The sequence below is a fragment of the Bos indicus x Bos taurus genome, chromosome 19 (genome assembly GCF_003369695.1).
Source record: "Bos indicus x Bos taurus breed Angus x Brahman F1 hybrid chromosome 19, Bos_hybrid_MaternalHap_v2.0, whole genome shotgun sequence".
Classification (NCBI taxonomy): Eukaryota; Metazoa; Chordata; class Mammalia; order Artiodactyla; family Bovidae; genus Bos; species Bos indicus x Bos taurus.
In genome coordinates, this window is record NC_040094.1 from 692,291 (window position 1) to 714,435 (window position 22,145).

The 22,145-nt window shown below is 37.5% G+C and overlaps 1 pseudogene; it reads right to left on the minus strand.

Moving 5' to 3' along the window:
• Positions 1–2,643: 2,643 nt before the first annotated feature.
• On the minus strand, positions 2,644–3,698 carry LOC113878496 (annotated as a pseudogene).
• Between the last annotated feature and the right edge of the window lie 18,447 nt (positions 3,699–22,145).

Sequence of the window (22,145 nt, forward strand, 5' to 3'; positions counted from 1 at the left end):
CACATAAAACTATTTAATTTATAACATCTATCCTATATTTATAATAGTCCACTGTTATTTTGTTTTCAATATCATGATTGGCATGACTGAAGAAAAATCTTAATCTTGTCCCCAAATTGGAAGAAATCAAATTAGGAGCACAATGTGTCACTTCAGTCATGTCAGGACCATAATGTAGATTTTATTAAAAATGCTAAACTTCACAATTAAAACATTTATTAATATTGAACAAAATGACATCAGAATGTTAACTTTCCATCTGAGAGGAAGAATCTGGTTAAGTATATGGTAAGAATATGGAGTGAACAATGAATAATTGAAAGAAATACTAGATTATATACTGTCTCTTACTACTTGAAGCTTCTGCAATTATTTGAATTAGTATTAGGGGGGGAAATCTAAGTGAAGAGCATTGAGTAGATATAATGAAACAGATGCTTTTTAAAATTTTATTTTATTTTTAAACTTTATAATATTGTATTAGTTTTGCCAAATATCGAAATGAATCTGCCACAGGTATACCCGCGTTCCCCATCCTGAACCCTCCTCCCTCCTCTACCCTCCCACTGGGTCGTCCCAGTGCACCAGCCCCAAGCATCCAGTACCGTGCATCGAACCTGGACTGGCGACTCGTTTCATACACGATATTATACATGTTTCAATGCTATTCTCCCAAATCTCCCCACCCTCTCCCTCTCCCACAGAGTCCATAAGACTGATCTATACATCGGTGTCTCTTTTGCAGTCTTGTACACAGGGTTATTGTTACCATCTTTCTAAATTCCATATATGTGTTAGTATACTGTATTGGTGTTTTTCTTTCTGGCTTACTTCACTCTGTATAATAGGTTCCAGTTTCATCCATCTCATTAGAACTGATTCAAATGTATTCTTTTCAATGGCTGAGTAATACTCCATTGTGTATATGTACCACAGCTTTCTTATCCATTCATCTGCTGATGGGCATCTAGGTTGCTTCCATGTCCTGGCTATTATAAACAGTGCTGCAATGAACATTGGGATACACGTGTCTCTTTCCCTTCTGGTTTCCTCAGTGTGTATGCCCAGCAGTGGGATTGCTGGATCATAAGGCAGTTCTATTTCCAGTTTTTTAAGGAATCTCCACACTGTTCTCCACAGTGGCTGTACTAGTTTGCATTCCCACCAACAGTGTAAGAGGGTTCCCTTTTCTCCACACCCTCTCCAGCATTTATTGCTTGTAGACTTTTGGATCATAGCCATTCTGACTGGCGTGAGATGGTACCTCATAGTGGTTTTGACATGCATTTCTCTGATAATGAGTGATGTTGAGCATCTTTTCATGTGTTTGTTAGCCATCTGTATGTCTTCTTTGGAGAAATGTCTATTTAGTTCTTTGGCTTACTTTTTGATTGGGTCATTTATTTTTCTGGAGTTGAGCTGTAGGAGTTGCTTGTATATTTCTGAGATTAGTTGTTTGTCCGTTGCTTCATGTTCATGGATCGGAAGAATAAATATAGTGAAAATGAGTATACTACCCAAAGCAGTTTATAGATTCAATGCAATCCCTATCAAGCTACCAACGGTATTCTTCACAGAGCTAGAACAAATAATTTCACAATTTGTATGGAAATACAAAAAACCTCGAATAGCCAAAGCTATCTTGAGAAAGAAGACTGGAACTGGAGGAATCAACCTACCTGACTTCAGGCTCTATTACAAAGCCACAGTTATCAAGACAGTATGGTACTGGCACAAAGACAGAAATATTGATCAATGGAACAAAATAGAAAGCCCAGAGATAAATCCACGCACCTATGGACACCTTATCTTTGACAAAGGAGGCAAGAATATACAATGGATTAAAGACAATCTCTTTAACAAGTGGTACTGGGAAAACTGGTCAACCACTTGTAAAAGAATGAAACTAGAACACTTTCTAACACCTTACACAAAAATAAACTCAAAATGGATTAAAGATCTAAACGTAAGACCAGAAACTATAAAACTCCTAGAGGAGAACATAGGCAAAACACTCTCCAACATACATCACAGCAGGATCCTCTATGACCCACCTCCCAGAATATTGGAGATAAAAGCAAAAATAAACAAATGGGACCTAATTAAACTTAAAAGCTTCTGCACAACAAAGGAAACTATTAGCAAGGTGAAAAGGCAGCCTTCAGAATGGGAGAAAATAATAGCAAATGAAGCAACTGACAAACAACTAATCTCAAAAATATACAAGAAACAGATGCTTTTAATAAAATGTTGAGAAAACAAAAAAGATTACTAAGTTGTGTATATAAGAATATAAGGCAAGGTTACATCAGAGCAAAACAGTAGACAGCAAGGTGAAGAAGGACAGGAAACAGATTAGATGAAAACCTCAGAGATCTTAATGCCAGGTAAGCTAGAGATATACAGACACAACATTTAAGATATTGGGCTTTAAAACCTGTTTATACCTAGTGTCCTCTCTTCCTCTACATAAAATTGACTCAACATTAACAAGTATTGGTGTGCAAACTGATTTTTAGTCTTAAGGGCAGTGGCTGTCACACCCTAAGATGGGATTATACTAAATTCACAATAAGATGAGAATGGTCTCTAAGGACTTTTTCTAGGTCAATGCAAGCAGTGAATAAATTTTGAAATTTCTACTCATCTTTTGTCATCTGAAATCAACTTCTTTTGCCATAATATCCTCATGGCATTTTTCACTTCTGCATTCCTCAGGGTATAAATCAGGGGGTTGAACAAAGGTGTTCCAATTGTATAAAACACAGCTATCATATTATCTGTGAAGAAGGTGGTGATAGGGCATGTGTATATAAATATGCAGGGACCAAAGAACAAGATGATCACGATGGTATGGGAGATGCAGGTGGAGAGAACTTTTTTCCTCCCATCAGCACTGTGGTTTCTCAGATAATGCAAGATAATAGCATAAGAGAACATCAGCATGACCAAACTCACTGTACAGATGGCCCCGCTGTTGGACACCAAGAGTAGTTTGGTTACATAGGTGTCTGTACAGGCAAGTTTCAACAAAGGCTGCAAGTCACAGAAAGAAAGTGAAAGTGAAGTCGTTCAGTCGTGTCCGACTCTTTGCGACGCCATGGATTTGTAGCCTACCATACATCTCCGTCCATAGGGCTTTCAAGGCAAGTGGTGTGCCATTTCAGAAGTAGTTATCAACTACATTGGAACCACAAAAAGGGAGACTCAAGGCTAGAAAAAACCTGAGATGATGAATGCACACGTGACCCCAACCAGGCCAGGGACATTAGCATACCACAGACTTGATTTCTCATGATGGTTGTGTAGTGTAAGGGTTTGAAGATGGCCACATAGCAGTCAACAGCCATAAGAATAAGGATGAAGATCTCCAGGCAGCCACAGAAACGGAATGCAAAGACTTGGATCATGCACTCACTGAAAGAGATAGTGGTTTTCTTCAAAAGGACATCAGCAATCATTCTAGGAGCTTCTATGGAAGTAGACAAGCAGGCATCAGATAAGGATAGATAGAAAAGGAAGAAGTACATTGGACTCCCAAGTGCCCGGCTGGTCTTGACAGTAACAATAATCAGCAGGTTACCCACCAATGTCCCTGAATAGAAAATCAAGAAAATAACAAACACCATTTTCTTCCTAACAGGATCTTGTGTCAACCCAAACAAAGTAAACTCAGTCACATTATTTTTCAGTTGCATGATTTCATGAAAGAGGAGAAGAGATTAGTGTGAAATGATCAATCTGTAAAAACTAAGGGAATAATTCATATGATGTTACATGATATTATGGAATATTGCTTTTGGGAGCCATTGTGCCTGTGATTTCTTAATAACTCATGTTAAAACTTAGTGTGATAACTTTTAATGACCACTGCAAAGGTTTACTGTGAGTTTCAAATAAGCTTCTGAAAGTAATAATTTCCCATAAGATTTTCTTTTCAGAAAGCTTTTTAGAAAGTTTGATATCATTATTGATTAAATTTTCCAATTTGTTGAATGTGTAGTTAAGAGATAAGTCTTTGTTATTTCTTTCACTTGTCATATTCAAAATTTTTATGGCACATGTTTTTCATGGTACATCACTTGGGATTTAGGATATACATGACTGCCTTTGGGGGTTCATGATATAAAGTCACATTACACCTTTAACTCTGTTAAAACCATGATACATAAACACTTATGTGCCATATAATTGCTATACATAGATATATATTTAATATGTCCCACCTCTTCCCTTCACTTTTGCTCCAATTACTGCAGTTTGAGGAATGGAAGAGGAAATATGTCATTTAAATAATCTGCTGTTATCATCATGAATGTAATATTCTGGATTAGACAAATACTAAAGGCATCTGGTCCCATCACTTCATAGGAAATAGATGGGGAAACAGTGGAAACAATGTCAGACTTTATTTTTCTGGGCTCCAAAATCACTGCAGATGGTGACTGCAGCCATGAAATTAAAAGGCGCTTACTCCTTGGAAGGAAAGTTATGACCAACCTAGATGGCATATTCAAAAGCAGAGACATTACTTTGCCAACAAAGGTTTGTCTAGTCAAGGCTATGGTTTTTCCTGTGGTCATGTATGGATGTGAGAGTTGGACTGTGAAGAATGCTGAGCACCGAAGAACTGATGCTTTTGAACTGTGGTGTTGGAGAAGATTCTTGAGAGTCCCTTGAACTGCAAGGAGATGCAACCAGTTCATTCCAAAGGAGATAAGCCCTGGGATTTCTTTGGAAGGAATGATGCTAACACTGAAACTCCAGTAGTTTGGCCACCTCATGCAAAGAGTTGCCTCATTGGAAAAGACTCTGATGCTGGGAGGGACTGGGGGCAAAAGGAGAAGGGGATGACAGAGGATGAGATGGCTGGATGGCATAACTGACTCGATGGACATGGGTCTCAGTGAACTCCGGGTGCTGGAGATGGACAGGGAGGCCTGGCGTGCTGCAATTGATGGGGTCACAAAGAGTCGGACACGACTGAGTGACTGATCTGATCTGATTTGATCTGAATGACTCGATGGACGTGAGTCTGAGTCAACTCCGGGAGTTGGTGATAAACAGGGAGGCCTGGCGTGCTGTGGTTCATGGGGTCACAAAGAGTCAGACATGACTGAGCAACTGAACTGAATGATCATAAATAAATTTAATTTCATACGCCATTATCTCAAATGTCCCAGTTTATCATTTTTTCCAACTACTAAAAAGCATCATTTAGAATACTCAGAATTCCTTGAGCTATGGTACTAAATGAAGGATGGTGGGTTATTACTCAAAAGTTAATATTTTTCTCTTAAGCATCTTCAGTTCAGTTCAGTTCAGTCACTCAGTCATATCCGACTCTTGGCGACTCCATGATTTGCAGCACGCCAGGCCTCTCTTGTCCATCACCAACTCCCGGAGTTTACTCAAACTCGTGTCCATCGAGTTGGTGATGCCATCCAGGCATCTGATCCTCTGTCGTCCCCTTCTCCTCCTGCCCCCAGTCCCTCCCAGCATTAGAGTCTTTTCCAATGAGTCAAGTCTTCACATGGGGTGGCCAAAGTATTGGAGTTTCAACTTTAGCATCACTCCTTCCAATCAACACCCAGGATCGATCTCCATTAGAATGGACAGGTTAGATCTCCTTGCAGTCCATGGGAATCTCAAGAGTCTTCTCCAAAACCACAGTTCAAAAGCATCAATTCTTCAGTGCTCAGCTTTCTTCACAGTCCAACTCTCCCATCCACACATGACCGCTGGAAAAACCATAGCCTTGACTAGACAGACCTCTGTTGGCAAAGTAACGTCTCTGCTTTTGAATATGCTATCTAGGTTGGTCATATCTTTCCTTCCAAGAAGTAAGCGTCTGTTAATTTCATGGCTGCAATCACCATATGCAGTGATTTTGGAGTCCAAAAAAAGAAAGTGTGACACTGTTCCCCCATCTATTTCTATGAAGTGATGGGACCAGATTCCATGATCTTCATTTCCTGAATGTTGAGCATTAAGCCAACTTTTTCACTCTCCTCTTTCTCTTTCATCAAGAGGCTTTTTAGTCACTCTTCACTTTCCACCATAAGGGTGGTGTCATCTGCATATCTGAAGTTATTGATATTTCTCCCAGCAATCTTGATTGCATCTTGTGCTTCCTCCAGCCCAGAGTTTCTCATGACGTATTCTGCATAGAAATAAAATAAACAGGGTGACAATATGGAGCCTTTTTGTACTCCCTTTCTTATTTGGAACCAGTCTGTTGTTCCATATCCAGTTCTAACTATTGCTTCCTCACCTGCATATAGGTTTCTCAAGAGGCATGTCAGGTGGTCTGGTATTCCCATCTCTTTCAGAATTTTCCACAGTTTATTGTGATCCACACAGTCAAAGGCTTTGGCATAGACAATAAATCATAAATAAATGTTTTTCTTGAACTCTCTTCCTTTGTCAATGGTCCAGCTAAAATTGGCAATATGATCTCTGGTTCCTCTGCCTTTTCTAAAACCAACTTAAACATCTGGAAGTTCACGGTTCATGTATTGCTTAAGACTGGCTTGGAGAATTTTGAGCATTACTTTATTAGCATGTGCGATGAGTGTAATTGTGCAGCAGTTTGAGCATTCTTTGGCATTGCCTTTCTTTGGGATTGGAATGAAAACTGACCTTTTCCAGTTCTGTGAGCACTACTCAGTTTCCCAAATTTGCTGGCATATTGAGTGCAGCACTTTCACAGCATCATCTTTCAGGATTTGGAATAGCTCAACTGGAATTCCATCACCTCCACCAGCTTTGTTCATAGTGATGCTTTCTAAGGCCCACTTGACTTCACATGCCTGGATGTCTAGCTCTAGGTGAGTGATAACACTATCATGATTATCTGGGTCGTGAAAATATTTTTTGTACAGTTCTTCTGTGTATTCTTGCCACCTCTTCTTAATATATTCTGCTTCTTTTAAGTCCATAGCATTATTTTCCTTTATCTAACCCATCTTTGCATGAATTTAAGCATCTTAGATCTGGAGTAATTTTGGGAGATTGTTGTTTGTCATCAGGTTGTTGGTATAGGATCCAATCATGGTTTAATTTCCTGGAGAATTTGCATTGTTCAAATATCTGAAAATCTGCAAGTCAGAAAAAAGCAAAGAAGGAGAAGGCTGAAGATGTACTTTGAAAAAGAAGCAATGGCCAAAACTTCCAAAACTATGTGGAATAGTAATGGTGAAAGTGGGCACCCTTGTCTTATTCCTGACTTTAGGGGGAATGTTTTCTTTTCTTTTCTTTTTTTTTTTTTTTTTGGTGTTTTTATTTATTTATTTATTTTTTCTAATTTTATTTTATTTTTAAATTTTACATAATTGTATTAGTTTTGCCAAATATCAGAATGTTTTCAATTTTTCACCATTGAGGATAATGTTTGCTGTGGGTTTGTCATATATAGCTTTTATTCTGTTGAGATATGTTCCTTCCATTCCTGCTTTCTGGAGAGTTTTTTTTTTTTATCATAAATGGATGTTGAATTTTGTCAAAGGCTTTCTCTGAATCTATTGAGATAATCATATGTTTTTATTTTTCAAATTGTTAATGTTGTGTATTACATTGATTAATCTGTGGATATTGAAGACAAGGGTGCCCACTTTCACCATTACTATTCAACATGATTTTGGACGTTTTGGCTACAGTAATAAGAACAGAAAGAGATAAAAGGAATCCAAATTGGAAAAGAAGAAGTAAAACTCTCGTTGTTTGCAGATGACATGATCCTCTACATAGAAAACCCTAAAGACTCCACCAGAAAATTACTAGAACTTATCAAGGATTATAGTAAAGTTGCAGGATAAAAAATCAACACACAGATATCCCTTGCATTCCTATACACTAATAATGAGAAAATAGAAAGACAAATTAAGGAAACAATTCCTTTCACCATTGCAATGAAAAGAATAAAATACTTAGGAATATATCTACCTAAAGAAACTAAAGACTTATATATCAGATCAGATCAGATCAGTCACTCAGTCGTGTACGACTCTTTGCGACCCTATGAATCGCAGCACTCCAGGCCTTCCTGTCCATCACCGAATCCTGGAGTTCACTGAGACTCATGTCCATTGAGTCACTGGTGCCATCCAGCCATCTCATCCTCTGTCGTCCCCTTCTCCTCCTGTCCCCAGTCCCTCCCAGCATCAAAGTCATTTCAAATGAGTCAACCCTTCGCATGAGGTGGCCAAAGTATTGGAGTTTCAGCTTTAGCATCATTCCTTCCAAAGAAATCCCAGGGCTAATCTCCTTCAGAATGGACTGGTTGGATCTCCTTGCTGTCCAAGGGACTCTCAAGAGTCTTCTCCAACACCACAGTTCAAAAGCATCAATTCTTCGGCGCTCAGCTTTCTTCACAGTCCAACTCTCACATCCATACATGACCACAGGAAAAACCATAGCCTTGACTAGATGAACCTTTGTTGGCAAAGTAATGTCTCTGCTTTTGAATATGCTATCTAGATTGGTCATAACTATCCTTCCAAGGAGTAAACGCCTTTTAATATCATGGCTGCAGTCAACATCTGCAGCGATTTTGGAGCCCAGAAAAATAAAGCCTGACATTGTTTCCACTGTTTCCTCATCTATTTCCCATGAAGTAGTGGGACCAGATGCCGTGATCTTCGTTTTCTGAATGTTGAGCTTTAAGCCAAGTTTTTCACTCTCCACTTTCACTTGCATCAAGAGGCTTTTTAGTTCCTCTTCACTTTCTGCCATAAGGGTGGTGTCATCTGCATATCTGAGCTTATTGATATTTCTCCCGGCAATTTTGATTACAGTTTGTATTTCTACCAGTCCAGCGTTCCTCATGATGTACTCTGCATATAAGTTAAATAAACAGGGTGGCAATATACAGCGTTGACAAACTCCTTTTCCTATTTGGAACCAGTCTGTTGTTCCATGTCCAGTTCTAACTGTTGCTTCCTGACCTGCATACAAATTTCTCAAGAGGCAAGTCAGGTGGTCTGGTATTCCCATCTCTTTCAGAATTTTCCACAGTTTATTGTGATCCACACAGTCAAAGGCTTTGGCATAGTTAATAAAGCAGAAATAGATGTTTTCCTGGAACTCTTTTGCTTTTTCCATGATCTAGCGGATGTTGGCAGTTTGATCTCTGGTTCCTCTGCCTTTTCTAAAACCAGCTTGAACATCAGGAAGTTCACGGTTCACATATTGCTGAAGCCTGGCTTGGAGAATTTTGAGCATTATCTTAGTAGCGTGTGAGATGATTGCAATTGTGCGGTAGTTTGAGCATTCTTTGGCATTGCCTTTCTTTGGGATTGGAATGAAAACTGACCTTTTCCAGTCCTGTGGCCACTGCTGATTTTCAAAATTTGCTGGCATATTGAGTGCAGCACTTGCACAGCATCATCTTTCAGGATTTGGAATAGCTCAACTGGAATTCCATCACCTCCACTAGCTTTGTTCGTAGTGATGCTTTCTAAGGCCCACTTGACTTCACATTCCAGCATGTCTGGCTCTAGGTCAGTGATCACACAGTTGTGATTATCTGGGTCGTGAATATCTTTTTTGTACAGTTCATCTGTGTATTCTTGCCATCTCTTCTTAATATCTTGTGCTTCTTTTAGGTCCATACCATTTCTGTCCTTTATCGAGCTCATGTTTGCATGAAATGTTCCTTTGGTATCTCTGATTTTCTTGAAGAGATCCCTAGTCTTTCCCATTCTGTTGTTTTCCTCTATTTCTTTGCATTGATCACTAAGAAAGGCTTTTTTATCTCTTCTTGCTATTTTTTGGAACTCTGCATTCAGATGTTGATATCTTTCCTTTTCTCCTTTGCTTTTCGCTTCTCTTCTATTCACAGCTATTTGTAAGGCCTCCCCAGACAGCCATTTTGCTTTTTTGCATTTCTGTTCTATGGAAATGGTTTGATCCCTGTCTCCTGCACAATGTCACGAGCCTCATTCCATAGTTCATCAGGCACTCTATCTATCAGATCTAGTCCCTTAAATCTATTTCTCACTTCCACTGTATAATCATAAGGGATTTTATTTAGGTCATACCTGAATGGTCTAGTGGTTTTCCCTACTTCCTTCAATTTAAGTCTGAATTTTGCAATAAGGAGCTCATGATCTGAGCCACAGTCAGCTCCTGGTCTTGTTTTTGCTGACTGTATAGAGCTTCTCCATCTTTGGCTGCAAAGAATATAATCTGATTTTGGTGTTGACCATCTGGTAATGTCCATATATAGTCTTCTCTTATGCTGTTGGAATAGGGTGTTTGTTATGACCAGTGTATTTTCTTTGCAAAACTCTATCAGTCTTTGTCCTGCTTCATTCCGTCTTCTGAGGCCAAATTTGCTTGTCACTCCAGGTGTTTCCTGACTTCCTACTTTTGCATTCCAGTCCCCTATAATGAAAAGGACATCTTTTTTGGGTGTTAGTTCTAAAAGGTCTTGTAGGTCTTCATAGAACCATTCAAATTCAGCTTCTTCAGCATTACTGGTTGGGGCAGAGACTTGCATTACTGTGATATTGAATGGTTTGCCTTGGAAACGAACAGAGATCATTCTGTCGTTTTTGAGATTGCATCCAAGTACTGCATTTCAGACTCTTTTGTTGATCATGATGGACACTCATTTCTTCTGAGGGATCCTGCCCTCAGTAGTAGATATAATGGTCATTTGAGTTAAATTCACCCATTCCAGTCCATTTCAGTTCGCTGATTCCTAGTATGTCGACATTCACTCTTGCCAACTCTTGTTTGACCACTTCCAATTTTCCTTGATTCATGGACCTGACATTCCAGGTTCCTATGCATATATATAGGAAGCTATAAACGACTTGTGAAAGAAATCAAAGAGTACACTAATCGATGGAGAAATATACCATGTTCATGGATTGGAACAGTCAATATAGTGAAAATGAGTATACTACCCAAAGCAATATATATATTCAATGAAATCCCTATCAAGCTACCAACGGTATTCTTCACAGAGCTAGAACAAATAATTTCACAATTTGTATGAAAATTCCAAAAAACCTCGTATAGCCAAAGCAATCTTGAGAAAGAAGAATGGAACTGGAGGAATCAACCTGCCTGACTTCAGGCTCTACGACAAAGCCACAGTCATCAAGACAGTATGGTACTGGCACAAAGACAGAAATATTGATCAATGGAACAAAATAGAAAGCCTAGGGATAAATCCACACACCTCTGGGCACCTTATCTTTGACAAAGGAGGAAAGAATATGCAATGGATTGAAGACAATCTCTTTAACAAGTGGTGCTGGAAAAACTGGTCAACCACTTGTAAAAGAATGAAAGTAGAACACTTTCTAACACCATACACAAAAATAAACTCAAAACGGATTAAAGATCTAAACGTAAGACCAAAAACTATAAAACTCCTAGAGGAGAACATAGGCAAAACACTCTCTGACATACATCACAGCAGGATCCTCAATGTATGGCCCACCTCCCAGAATATTGGAAATAAAAGCAAAAATAAACAAATGGGACCTAATTAAAATTAAAAGCTTCTGCACAACAAAGGAAGCGATAAGCAAGGTGAAAAGACAGCCTTCAGAATGGGAGAAAATAATAGCAAATGAAGCAACTGACAAACAACTAATCTCAAAAATATACAAGCAACTCCTACAGCTCAACTCCAGAAAAGTAAATGACCCAATCAAAAAATGGGCCAAAGAACTAAATAGACATCTCTCCACATAAGATATACAGATGGCTAACAAACACAAGAAAAGATGCTCAGCATCACTCATTATCAGAGAAATGCAAATCAAAACCACTATGAGATACCATTTCACGCCAGTCAGAATGGCTGACATCCAAAAGTCTACAAGCAATAAGTACTGGAGAGGGTGTGGAGAAAAGGGAACCCTCCTACACTGCTGGTGGGAATGCAACCTAGTATAGCCACTATGGAGAACAGTGTGGAGATTCCTTAAAATACTGGAAATAGAATTGCCTTATGACCCAGCAATCCCACTGCTGGGCATACACACTGAGGAAACCAGAAGGGAAAGAGACACGTGTACCCCAGTGTTCATCGCAGCACTGTTTATAATAGCCGGGACATGGAAGCAACCTAGATGTCCATCAGCAGATGAATGGATAAGAAAGCTGTAGTACATATACACAATGGAGTATTACTCAGCCATTAAAAAGAATATATTTGAATCAGTTCTAATGAGATGGATGAAACTGGAGCCTATTATACAGAGTGAAGTAAGCCAGAAAGAAAAACACCAATAAGTATACTAACACACACATATATATATGGAATTTAGAAAGATGGTATCAATAACCCTGTATATGAGACAGCAAAAGAGACACATATGTATAGAACAGTCTTTTGGACTCTGTGGGAGAGGGAGAGGGTGGGATGATTTGGGAGAATGGCATTGAAACATGTATAATATCATATATGAAACGAGTCGCCAGTCCAGGTTCGATGCATGATACAGGATGTTTGGGGCTTGTGCACTGGGACGACCCAGAGGGATGGTATGCGGAGGGAGAAGGGTTCAGGATGGGGAACACATGTTTACCTGTGGTGGATTCATGTTGATATATGGCAATACCAATACAATATTGTAAAGTTAAAAAATAAAAAAAATAAAATTTTTTCATAATTTTTTCCTTCTAATTAAAAAAAAAATCTTGTATGTCCAAATTTACCAATAAAATAATTTATGACTTGGGGATTTTGAGTCACAAAAGTTTAGATAGATCTAAAAAAATAAAATAAAATAAAAAGAACCAATGCTGATTTTCAATAGATACTGTGTTCACATCTACTCTTTAAACCGATGTCACAAATTTAAAATGACTAGATTTGTCAAAAACAAACAGATAATCTTTTGATGTGGGGCTAGGAGAGAAGAGCTAAAAGAAAAGCTGGCAGGCCAAGCTGAAAAATAGATAAGGGTGGAAAATTATCTCTTTAGTGTTAGGCAGATTCTTCTATTCTTAAAGAGCTGTCTTATGGCAGAGGCCACATGGAGAAGCATTGCTTAATTTAAGGAGGCTCTTTGTCCACTTCCCCCTGACTCAGTTACCCTAGATGTCCATCTTTAGAGGAAATTCTGCAATCATTTTATTTCTTTGCAGAATTTATCATTCTTTGTGTAAAGTTTAACAGATTGTCCCAAGATTATTTATCATTTGACAGTCCAAGTAAAAGAGAATATAATTTACCCTCGTTGAGCTCCTCACTCTGTCCCCATGATTTCTGATTATCCAACCCACAGACACCTTAGTAAACAGCCTGGCTTTGAATCAGATTGGTCCCAAAAGTGCTCATTATTCATGCTTGAGATATATACATATATACATACATACATATATGTATATATATATATATATACACACACACATATACATATATATATGTTTTCCATATATACAGATAAATTAATATTTATTTTCTGTTCAAATCTTATTAGACATGGAACTGGTGCCTGGTGGAGGGGTAAGGATAAATGAGACCAAATGTGGAAGAACACTGACAGGTACAAATATTGATGAAAAGGAAATATTTCTACCCAGTATTTTTCAGGAGTGCTTGTCCCACATAAATGACACATTATCTTTCACCTTAATTATAGTTTTCAGGCTCTTCATTGCCATGTTTCCTCCAAAAGTTTTCTGAGAGACAGGTATTCACCTTTCCAAATTAAACCTTTGAAATGTGGAACTTTGCAATTATAAACCTATGATGTTATTTTGGGAGAATATAAGGAGTGATGATTCTATATTATAATACACAATATTCTGTGCAAAGTTGTCACATGGAGATGGCAAAGTTGCTATTCTCCCAAGGCTATGTGAAGGTCACTGTCTCCATAAACCTTATGTCTGCTTTCTTACAGAATCTCTTCAAACTTTCTAGCATCTCTAGCTCCTAGTGAGGATGAATCTTGTTACACTACCTTACATTAACATTATATATGAACTTTCTTTCACTCTGCTATCTCTAGAATCTGTAATAAAAACAATAACACATGAAATACATTCCTCTATTATTTCATTACAATAATGAGTTTTAACACGTCAAGATTTATTGAGTTCATAACATCATTTTTCCTCAACATTTGTTTTCATTTTATTTCTTATATTAAGAATAAATCTTAAAAAAAAACAACCTTCTATTTCTCAGAGTTATGTGGTAAAAAGTGCATTCAAAATAAATATGGAATTATATTAGAAAATTGATGGAGTGATTTAGATATATTCACAATATAGAATCATCACTCCTTAGATATATATTAGAAAAATGATGGCTAATTTTGTAATGATGCCTCTCTGAGTAAAAGATCAAAAATGTTTTTCACTTACCTGTTAGAAGATACTGCATAAGTGTCAATTCTGACCATCTTTTTGATAATAATCTTGTCAGAGAGCAGTGAAAAATAAAACAAAAACAAAAACTCTCTTGTCTGAATTCCAGGGGGAATATTTTAAGAAATAGTGGCATAAGTTATTGGCATCATAGAGAGTGTTCTACCTAAAGTTTTCCCTACTATGCTAGTCAGAAACATCTCATGTGTAATAAGCAGCTTTCATTTGTCTATTTAGCTTATTAGGAAAACAAGTCAACTTTTCTCAATTTCATTAATCCCATAGAAACAAGGCTTTGGAATTCTTAGGTCCTTCACATTGAACATTAACAAGGAAGAAGACAAATAAAGCAAATGAATGGTAGAGAGAGCAGGTTAAAAAAAAAAAAAGAATAAAAATAGTTATTCAGTAAAAAGAAAGTGTGTCATCCAGAAACAACTCTTCTACCAACTAGAACCTAAATTATTCTCCCTGGTGTTAGAAACTTAGCAGAACAGAAAAGTGTGGTGTAATATAGTCAGTGAGACGAGGTAGTTAGATAGCATCTCAGTCCAAATGGACATGAATTTGAGCAAACTCTGGGAGATAATGGACAAGGAAGCATGGGGTGCTGTAGTCAATGGGGTTGCAAAGAGTCTAATGTGACTGACTTAACAACAACAATATAGTCAAATTATTAAATGAAAAAAAATTTCAAGCAATAATTTAATACATAAAGCAGTGTATTTTAAAAAAGAAGAGGATATAATTTGCATGACTTTAAAGATTAACAACTTTAAGCATCTTTTTAAGTGCCTTTTGACCAACCTCATGTCTTCTTTGGAAAAAGTTCTATTAGGTCTTCTTTCAATTTGAATCTTTTTTTTTTTTTTTTTAGTTGTTTAAGTTATGCATGTATTTTAGATATTAACTCCTTATCAAACATATTATTGGCAAATATATTCACCTGCTCAGGTGATCTTTTCATCTTGTTGATAGCTTCCATTGCTGTGAAAATAATTATAATTATGATCTATTTCTTTATTTTTGTTTTCTTTGCTTTAGGAACCAGAATAAATCTGATTTAAAAATAGTGCTATGATTTATGGCATAGAGTGTTCTGCCTATACTTCCTTTTAGGAGTTTTATGGCTTTCAGTCTTATATTCAGGTCTTTAATCCATTCTGAGTATATCTTTAAAAGTAACTGGAGTTAGAAAATGTTTTAATTTCATTCTTTTGCATGTAGCTTTTTAATTCTTTTAGCATCATTTAATGAAAAGGATGTCTTCTCCACTGCATATTCTTGCCATTTTTAAGATCACAGATTAGTGGACCATAGTATGTGGCCTTATTTCTGGGTTCCCTGTTTTGTTACATTGACCTATGTGTCTGCTATTGTTCCTTGTTTTGATCACTGTAGTTTGAAATAGTCTGAAATCTTGAAAGTTGGAACTTTCAGTTCTGTTATTTCTCAAGATTGTTTTGGCAAATTAAACCACAGCAAGGTATTATCTCACACATCTAGAAATGGCTATCATTAAAAAGAACACAGACAAAAAGTGTAGGCAAGGATGTGGAGAAGAAGGAACCTTTGTACACTGATGGGAAGTTAAATTGGTGCCATCACTATGGAAAACAGCTCAGAAGGGAATAGCAGTAAAGAATCCACCTGCCAATGTGGGAGACATAGGACTATGGATGGGTTCTGATCCCTGGGTCAGGAATATCTCCTGGAGGAAGAAATGGCAACCCATGCCAGTATTCTTGCCTGCAAAATTCCATGGACAGAGGAGCCTGGTGGGTGTCCATGGGGATGCAGAGAGTCAAGCATGACTGAGTGACTAAGCACACACATACATGGCTCAGAAATTTCACTCTAGTACTTGTCCCAAAAAGATGAGAACACTAATTCAAATAGGTACAGTCTCTTCAATTTTCATATACAGGGAGTATAGTCAATATTCTATAATAGCTATAAATAGAATATAATATTTTAAATTATATCACTCTTTTGTACACTGGAAACATATAATATTGTACATCAACTATACTTCAATATATATATTTTTAATGGTGAGGATATAAAGATATTTCGACACAATCATAATTTGATGGAATTTGTAACTCACCACCACATCTGCTTTGAGCTTCCCTGGTGGCTCAGTGGTGAAAAATCTACCTGCAATGTGGGAGACCAGGGTTTGATCCCTGGGTCAGGAAGATCCCCTGGAGAAAGGAATGGATCCTCCTTCCAGTATTCTTGCCTGGAGAATTTCATGGACAAAGAAGCCTATCCAGATACAGTCCATGGGTTCACAAAGAGTCAGATACCACTGGGTGAACAACACTTTAACTTTTCACATCTGCCTTATAACAAATGCTAAAGCAGTTTTTTCTAGTTAAAAGGACAGTAGACAGCAATGTGAATACAATGAAGCTCTAACACTTGTTTTATGTGGTTACATATCAAGACAGATACAGAACACTTCTGTAATAATACTATGGAAAGTCCTTGGTTCTAGTGTAAACGCTGAAAGATGCATGTAATTCTATACTTAAAATGGGTAATCAACAAGGACCTTCTCTATTTCAAAGGGAACTCTGCTCAATATTCCTTAATAGCCTAAATGGGAAAAGGATTTAATAAAGGGTACATGCTTATGTGTAACTGAGCAACTTAGTGGTATACCTAAAATGAGCAACACTGTTAATCAACTATGTTCCAATATAAAATAGCAAGTTTAAAAAAAAATATTGTACTCCAAAAAGTGATCATTTTCATATGCTCAAAAAAAAAAAAAAAAAAAAGAATTTAACCATACGTATGAAGATTTTTACACTGAAAACTATGAAATATTTTTAAGGAAGTTAAAGATTTATAAACAGAAAGATACCCCATATTTATGGGTTAAAAGATTCCCTGGTGGCTCAGTGTTAAAGAATCTGTCTGCCAGTATAGGAGGTGCGGGTTCAATCCTTGAGTCAGGAATATTCCCTAGAGGAGGAAATGGCAGCCCACTCCAATATTCTTGCTCGGGAAATCCATGGAAAGAGGAGCCAAGAGGGCTACACTCCATGGAGTCACAAAAGAGCCAGACATGACTTAGTGACTAAGCAAAAATTAACAACACTGCCCAGAAGGACCTGCAGATTCAAAGCAATTCCTGTTAAGATACAAATAGCCTTTTTTTTTTTTTTTTTGCAAAAAAAGAAAGTAAACCTAAAATTCATATACTCTGTAAAGAACACCAAAGATCCAGTAATGACAAATTAAGAACACATTTGGAAAACTCATATTTCTAAACTGAACTTAACAAAAGCTACCATATTTTTTTTTCTATTTTTAAAGTTTTTATATATTTTTTTATTTTATTTTTTAACTTTACAATATTGTATTCGTTTTGCCTTATATTAACATGAATCCACCACAGGTATACACGTGTTCCCCATCCTGAAACCTCCTCCCTCCTCCCTCCCCATACCATCCCTCTGGGTCGTCCCAGTGCACCAGCCCCAAGCATCCAGTATTGTGCATCGAACCTGGACTGGTGACTCGTTTCATATGATATTATGCATGTTTCAATGCCATTCTCCCAAATCATCCCACCCTCTCCCTCTCCCACAGAGTCCAAAAGACTGTTCTATACATCAGTGTCTCTTTTGCTGTCTCGTATACAGGGTTATTGTTACCATCTTTCTAAATTCCATATATATGCGTTAGTATACTGTATTGGTGTTTTCCTTCCTGGCTTACTTCACTCTCTATAATAGGCTCCAAAGGGTACTAAAATAAGACAAACATAGATCAAAAAATATAAAGTCCAGAAGTAAGCATATATATATTTTTGTCAGTTGTGTTTTTATAAGCTTGTCAGTACCATTCCATAGGACTTGAATAAACTTTTCTGCAAGTGATGTCAGTAAAGAGTTGTTGTTTTTGTTCAATTGCTCAGTCATGTCGGACTTTTTGTGACCCCATGGACTGCAGAATATCAGCCTTCCCTGAAACTGGAGGTGATTCTTTCTCTGTTTTATGCATGATTACATGTTTTTCTGTATTATTTAAAAAATGTCAATTCTTCCTAATCCTTAGTGTATAAATAATCATAAAAATAGGTGAGGGTCTTGTGCATATCCACAGCAGTGTGCTGTTTCCTGAATGTTTATTCGATCAGATATTATAACAGCCTGTGAGGTGGATCACTTTTCTCAGTCGATCGTAGAAGAAATAAGAATGTAAGTTGATAAGAAATACATTTCAGATTAAAACGTTGCAAGTAGGAAACGGCAAGATTCTAACCTGATTTTTATGATTCCCAAACTAATATGCTCAACCACTGGGATCATCATTTCAACATGTTTCAGAAGAGTCTGTGGGGCCATGATAGGGAAATTGTGGATGGAAGAAAAACCTGTGAAGAGAGAAAGATAAAATGGACCCTCAGTGAAAGCAGTGCATCCATGCTTAGTGGATCAGTCATGTTTGACTCTTTGCAACCCCATGCACTGTATCCTGCCAGTCTCTTCTGTCCATGGGATTATCCCAGCAAGAATACTGTAATGGGTTGCCATTTCCTTCTCTAGAAAGCAGTACCACATAGTTACTAATATTTGGGGATTCTGGTAAGTTGTACTGTGTGTGAATGTCTCAGAGTCTGTTCATAGGATGCTGAAATAGCTTTATATATATAACTGCCTGTGAAGTAATATTAAAATAAATATGACCATTCCAGTCCTATTTAAAAAAAATACTAATTCAACATTGTCTAATAATGACATAGAGCTTGAATTAAGAATTTGAAGCAAAAAACAAAACAAAAAAAAAGCATAATCTAAACTAATCTCAGCTCTGCCCTTTTTAGCTGCCTGTATTGGGGTGGGGACCTGCTCCCAATGTTTAAAATGAGCATAAAAATGCTAGTAGTAACCACTGAGAGAGTCAATTCCTAGGTAGGTAGATAAGAAATCCAGAATACCCAAGGAGAAATGGGTCTGGGGTTTTCATGAAGGAAAGGACAAACTTTTTTTTTTCCCTGAATGTCTTCAGTTCACTTCAGTCACTCAGTCATGTCGGATACTTTGCAACCCCATTGACTGCAGGACAACAGCCCACCTGTCCATCACCAGCTCCTGGAGTTTATCGAAACTCATGTCCATTGAGTCAGTGATGCCATACAATCATCTCAACCTCTGTCATCCACTTCTCCTCACATCTTCAACTTCTCTCAGCATCAGGGTCTTTTCCAATGAGTCAGGTCTTCGCATCAGGCAGCCAAAGTATTGGAATTCCAGCTTCAACATCAGTCCTTTCAATAAACACTCAGGACTGATCACCTTTAGGATGGACTGACTGGATCTCACTGCAGTCCATGGGACTCTCAACAGTCTTCTCCAACACCACAGTTCAAAAGCATCAATTCTTCGGCACTCAGCTTTCCTTATACTCCAACTATCACATCCATACATGACTACTGGAAAAACTATAGCTTTGACTCGATGGACCTTTGTTGGCAAAGTGATGCCTTGCCTTTTTAATATGCTGTCTAGGTTGGTCATAACTTTTCTTCCAAGTAGGAAGTGTATTTTAATTTCATGGCTGCAGTCACCATCTGCAGTGATTTCGAAGCCCAAGAAAGTAAATCAGCCACTGTTTCCACTGTTTCCCCATCTATTTGCCATGAAATGATGGGACCGGATGCCATGATCTTCGTTTTCTGAATGTTGAGCTTTAAGCCAACTTTTTCACTCTACTCTCACTTTCATCAAGAGACTCTTTAGCTTTTCTTCACTTTCTGCCATAAGTGTGGTGTCATCTGCATATCTGAGGTTATTGATATTTCTCCCAGCAATCTTGATTCCAGTTTGTGCTTCATCCAGTCCAGCATTTATCATGATGTACTCTGCATATAAGTTAAATAAGCAGGGTGAAAATATACTGGCTTGACATGCTCCTCTCCTGATTTGGAACCAGTCTGTTGTTCCATGTCCAGTTCTAACTGTTGCTGCCTGACCTGCATGCAGATTTCTCAGGAGGCAGGTCAGGTAGTCTGGCATTCCCATTTCTTTCAGAATTTTCCAAAATATATTGTGATCCACACAGTCAAGGCCTTTGACATAGTCAATAAAGCAGAAGCATTCGCTTTTCTGGAACTCTAACTTTTTTGATGAGCCAACGGATGTTGACAATTTGATCTCTGGTTCCTCCACCTTTTCTAAATCCAGCTTGAACATCTGGAAGTTCATAGTTCATGAACTGTTGAAGTCTGGCTTGGAGAATTTTGAGCATTACTTTGCTAGCGTATGAGATGAGTGCAATTGTGTGGTAGTTTGAGCATTCTTTGGCATTACCTTTCTTTGGGATTGGAAGGAAAACTGACCTTTTCCAGTCCTATGGCTACTGCTGAGTTTTCTAAATTTGTTGGCATATTGAGTGCAGCACTTTCACAGCATCATGTTTTAGGATTTGAAATAACTCAACTCGAATTCTATCACCTCCACCAGCTTCGTTCATAGTGATGCTTCCTAAGGCCCACTTACTTCCCATTCCAGGATATCTGGCTCTACGTGAGTGATGACACAATTGTGATTATCTGGGTCATTAATATATTTTTTGTCTTGGTCTTTTGTGTATTCCTGCCACGTCTTCTTAATATCTTCTGCTTCTGATAGGTCCATACCATTTCTGCCCTTTATTTTGCCAATCTTTGCATGAATTAGTCCCTTGGTATCCCTAATTTTCTTCAAGAGATCTCTAGCCTTTCCCATTCTATTGTTTTCCTCTTTTTCTTTGCATTGATCGCTGAGGAAGGCTTTATTTCTCCTTGTTATTCTTTGGAACTCTTCATTCAAATGGGTATATCTTTCATTTTCTCTTTTGCCTTTAACTTTTCTTTTCAAGCTTTTTGTAAGACCTCCTCAGACAATCATTTTGCCTTTTTACATTTATTTTTCTTGGGGATGTTCTTAATCACTGCCTCCTGTACAATGTCAGGAGCCTCTGTCCATAGTTCTTCAGGCACTCTGTCTGTCAGATCGAATCTCTTGAATCTATGTGTCACTCCCACTTAAATTATAATTGTAAGGGATTTGATTTAGGGATATACTTAGTTAGGATAACAATGTATCTGGCTGGAAGACATGTTTATCCTCTGTCACTTTTTCACTTTAATAAAACTCTGCTCCACGAAAGCTCTTGAGTGATCAAGCCTGGTCCCTGATCCTGAAGCCAAATCTTCTTCAAAGATCAGGAATCTGACACCATTCACTGTAAGCTATCACCATCTTACAAGTTTTTAATACAGGCTAAATAACCAAGTATCTTTCATTAACAGTTAGCTTTAGCTAATATTATTATATTATATAATAAGATTTTTCTCATCTATTTCATGAATGAAATAATACCATTTACATAGGTTGTAATCATATCATGCATATAGCAGTCAATCATTAATTGTATATTTATTAGTTATCATAAAGTTATTAGATCTAAAAATATGTTATTTTTATTACAGTAGCTTCTGTATCTTTTCATTACTTTCCCATTACCAATGCTTTGTTACACATTATGTCAATTATTATAAATAATCTGATTCTAATGATCCTTTGTGTCTTCAATCCCCCTACTTAAACTCAGCACACTTCATACAGATCACTCAAAGGTCATTCCTAGAATAACATCCACATTCACTCTTTCTCAAATCTGTCTTCATCCTTATACTCTCACATTCTCAGTTACCTTGCATGGTTTCCAATTTCCTAAAAAAAAGGGAAAATCACTTGGCTTTACATTCATAGCCTTTACACTCATTTTCTACCTTTCAC